Genomic DNA, 5,163 nt, shown 5'->3' on the forward strand with positions numbered 1-5,163 from the left:
CAGTTTGAAAACCCCTGGGATAGACCATGACCATGGTTGGAACAGAGGGACAGTTGAAACACCTTAAATAACTCCTTAGCCATGATATTTGCTCCACATATGCGTAATAATTTTCCACAATAAAAGAGGATGCTGTGGAGCAAAAAAACATAGCAATGCTCACAAAAGTTATTTAAGGCATTTCAAATGCTCCTCTGTTCCAACTGTACATGGTCTACCTTACTCCTTCGTCAACACTAAACCAAAATATCAATGTTGTGTGTAAAAAAGGCTGGACAAAATACACATATTCTAAATTAATAATAAATCCAACATTTCATGTAAAAACACTGTTATAAAAAATTTGAAATAAAAAATGAAATTACCATAGATATAAGCCATACTATAACCAGTAGAGGGCAGCAGTTTTTTTTTAGTTTTACTTTTTAAAATTAGGAGCCCTTTGTCAAAAAAAAAAAAAAAAAATATATATATATATATATATATTTTATATATATATATATATTTTTTTTTTTCAAAGTCGTATGTCCACTGTAATGAATTTATATTATTAATATATATATATATATATATATATATATATATATATATATATATATATATATATATATATATATATATATATATATATATATATATATATATATATATATATTATTTTTTTTTTTAAATAACGATCTACATGGATAAATTATTTAGAATAAATACTGCAATATTCCATAAAAATAATATATTGATTTCATGGTGACTTTAAACAGAAAGCTGGATAGTGATTCTTATTTTAATAAACTTATTAAAGCTGTGGAATGCAAAAATGCCTTCTGTGTAAATCAATCTAATACAGTAATATGGTAATGGACTCCCTGCATTCTGAACCCACAGTAACTTGACACTCTTTCTTTATATTACCATTAAGAGCAGTGATGATGTCCATTACAATTTTTATGACAATTGGGTTAAAAATATAAAATATTCCATGCCAGCTTTGTGCCTCGCTTGGTCATGCTGCTTACATTACTGAGGCAGAACAAAGCAGCGTTCAGTCTTTGATTATCAACAGGAGGGCAAGGGGTGAAGGAAGTCATTTTCTTGGCATTTTCTTATAACCTTTTGTATCAGCACTGCTTTCTTAATATATTAGAAACATTTGGATTACTTTGTTATCTTGTGTTTAGATATAACAGATATAATTTTATATTTTTAGTAGTCCGTTCTAGAAAACTGGCCTCTGTTATGGACTTGGTATGGACTTCCAGACGTTGCAGCCACCCAGACTCCAGTTTGTGACCTGACATTCCAGCCTTGTCTCATCCTGAACCCACAGTTTTCAGTCTGCTCCTTGGAGACGAGGTGACAGAACAGAAAATAAGCAATGCTGTCATCTGGGATTGCATGTCAGCGTCAGGAAGGAAGGGAATTCAAGATGTCCCTAAACATGCTGCAGAACAGCGTCCTAATGCAAGTGTGTAATGGATTCTGACCACTTCACAGATATAAATTCCCCTTCCCCACTGGATATTCCCAAAGCACAGGGAAGCTGATTTATGTGTGCTGTGAAAGATATGCTGACACTGCAGTTATTTTCTCCCTGATTTCATCAACTCATATCTGAAAATGCAAATCAATCCCGTGCTGGTTTTGACCACCATTCGTTTGTTCTCACTTTTTGCGAGAACACACTGCAGATACTTTATGGATGTGACACTGAGGGTTGATAATAGTGTAATTGGATTTCTTCACAGCATGTCTTCAGCACATCAGCGCTGATTGATGTTACACTAGATTCAAGTCAGAGAGGTAAAACTGTCACTGATAGTTTCAGAAATATTGATGGAATGGGTGAAAATATGTGAAACCAATACAATGGCTTACAATAGAGTATGTGTTATTTAGATTTTATACACCAGATCACATGGTTGTGCGACATTACAGTTTTTCCTCAGTCAATTGGTATATTTTTCCAATCAGAATTGAAGTTCTCGAAACTACCTGTTCAATCTTCACATCATTGTGTCACTTGTGCACATCAAAAAGCAGTTTCTCATTTCTTTGAACAAGTTGCAAATGATTGTGTGCAATTCTCGGCTGTTTCCTACATTATCAGTTGCTTATGTCATGTTGATCAAAATGTATTATAAAGGGTCTCTGTGGAATAGTCTCACCCCACCACAACATTTAGACATTAGTTCATAGCAAGTCTTTACATTCAAAATGGTTGAACAAGTTGTCATAATATGTCAAGCATATTTCTATATATTTCCTCTAGACGTTTCCATTTCTACTTTTGTTTAGTTTTTTTGTTGTTCTTGTTTTTCTTTGTGCTGTGCAGTGCTATATTTTACTTTCTGTATCGCAATGACATGGTCTGTCAACAAATGACAGTACAAACAGTAAAAGCGTAAATGTGAATCTTGTCCAGTCTGCAATCAGACTCCCACATACACTAATAAGGTGTAACCTACAATTAACAATATCTGTCATTAAAACTTTAGCCATAGTTGGATGGACTGCATTTACATCAGAACATCCAGAACAGAGGGATCAGAACAGAGGGATGTTCTAGTTTACATCAGAACATCCCTCCACTCACAAAATGACTAAGCAATTATCCTTACACTCCATACACAATGACACAAGGACTTGAGATTCTGATGGCACTGACTTGTTGATTGACACAGGTATTTACTTTAGAGATGAACTGAGGATTTTGAGTAAGAAATGGCTTTTGCAGGTAATCCATGGTGTTCTGCTATTTGCACAATCTGTTTTGAGAAATGCACTTATAATGTTTTGCAAATGTCGAGGATGATTCAAGATATAAAGTGACTGTAAAGAAAAAACTGTAAGAACTGAATTGAGAATGCCTTATCATTACCAATTAGGTTCCTGAATTCCCAACCCGATAAAATAGTACAATGCGTAGATAGATAGATAGATAGATAGATAGATAGATAGATAGATAGATAGATAGATAGATAGATAGATAGATAGATAGATAGATAGATAGATAGATAGATAGATAGATAGACAGACAGACAGACAGACAGACAGACAGACAGACAGACAGACAGACAGACAGACAGACAGACAGACAGAGATAGATAGATAGATAGATAGACAGACAGACAGACAGACAGACAGACAGACAGACAGACAGACAGACAGACAGACAGACAGACAGACAGACAGACAGACAGACAGATAGATAGATAGATAGATAGATAGATAGATAGATAGATAGATAGATAGATAGATAGATAGATAGATAGATAGATAGATAGATAGATAGATAGATAGATAGATAGATAGATAGATAGATAGATAGATAGATAGGTCATGAGGTAAAGTTAGAATCAGTGTTGGTGTGTGTGTGATCAAGATAGCCATACAATTAGTTGTCCTCAGGCAATGAAGAGAATTAACATATAGAGCATTTCAAAGAACTGGCTTGCATTTTTATTACAGTTCCTTAATGCTATAGGTAGTTAACGCAGTTCTCAAAACAATTAGAACAAACGGCAAAACCTAGCTGATAACCTGCAAAAGCATGTCACTTGCTCAAAATGCATAGCTCTTTCCTCAAAAGATAATCATGTCACAGTGTCATCAAGATGAAAAGTCCTGATACCATTATGAACAGGATGGCTTTGTCATGTTGTCATTTGACATGTTTGTAAAATGGCTGTGTCATGTTTTCATTATGACAGTTTACTCTGTAAATGTTTTCCAATGCAAAAAAGTCAGATCTTGGTGACACCCCTGAAAATGCTCAAGACAGCACTATATACTATTTGCACAGCCATTTGAAAAATACAGTAAAGTTACACATTACTGCATTTAGTTAGAAGACACTGAATATGTGTTTCACATTTTTACTGCATATGCTCTTTGTAAATCTAATTTGTTCACAGCATTGTGCAAAAGAAAAAATACACCCTTATTTACAACAAACATAAACTCCCTTTGGGTAGAGCTCTGCATAACTGTGAACAATATTGCAGTACATATTGGAACTGAACATACGACATATCCTGTAATCATTCATGCACATCCAGACTTTCTCTCTGTCTGACCACATCATTTCATCTACATCACAGCGAATATCATCTCTTGCAATGCAGCAGGGCAAGTATCTCCTCGAGTGGCGAATCCACCGACTGTGTTGCTGCAGGACTCTGCATTTTAGATTTTGACAACTAGTTCAACATTTTTGTATGTAATGACTCAAGCAATGAAATGAGGACTGTTAGTTTTATATGGAATGACCATTCAACGTTCACAAGTATAGTTCATTTTGACTGACATGACATTAGCAAATGATAATGTTCTAAAACAGCAGAGTTGTATGAAAGCACCTGATGCATGTCCAAAAGCATGTGCAATTTGTTGGAAGGAATGAGAAACAGCTACTATGATGTGCACAAATGACTAAATGTTGTGGAGGTTGAACTTACTGTTGTGCAAAATAAATAGTGATGTGAGAAATGCACCAATGCGAGTGAGAACTCGGCATATGAAAGTCGCTCTTTCTAGCTCGATACAGTCATATTGAACACTACAAGTATTGCGTATAAGGTCCACTGCAAGTCCAGATGTTTGAATTAAAACCAGGTCAGCCATCTCCTCCTCTCAAGCTGTCAAATACTAATTCTGTTGCTCTTATCTCCTTGGAGATTTCACTGCCTTTGTTTATCAGAATTGTTTGTGCAATGCATTTGACACGCCATTTGTCACAGCTGCAGGTTGGCTTGATGTAGCACTGCCTCATTACAGAGTTATTGTGACCTTATGTGACTGTGGATTATGGAGCCCATCTGTAGTGACTGTCAAGCTGAAACATTCTTAAATGCTAAGGGTGCTCATTAATGCTCTTTTATAATTGTAAAAACATTATTATTTATCTTTAAATCATTTACAAATTATTACTAACTTTAATGAGTGTAACCCAAAGGTTTTGTGTTAAAAAACAACTCTGCTATGGTCAATCTAAGTAACTGTCATCAAAGCAAAGTGGGTTTTCTCAAATAAGTGCTTTTTTAAGAGTGTTTTCAAGACTGACTGGAACGCCCAGAGAGTGGTGTATTCTTTGTTTGTTCATCAAACAATCAAACTGCTTTTATACTCAGCCACATGAATTATTTCTTTTTTTAAACCTGGCGCTAC

Source organism: Pseudorasbora parva, chromosome 8 (genome assembly GCF_024679245.1).
Source record: "Pseudorasbora parva isolate DD20220531a chromosome 8, ASM2467924v1, whole genome shotgun sequence".
Taxonomy (NCBI): Eukaryota; Metazoa; Chordata; class Actinopteri; order Cypriniformes; family Gobionidae; genus Pseudorasbora; species Pseudorasbora parva.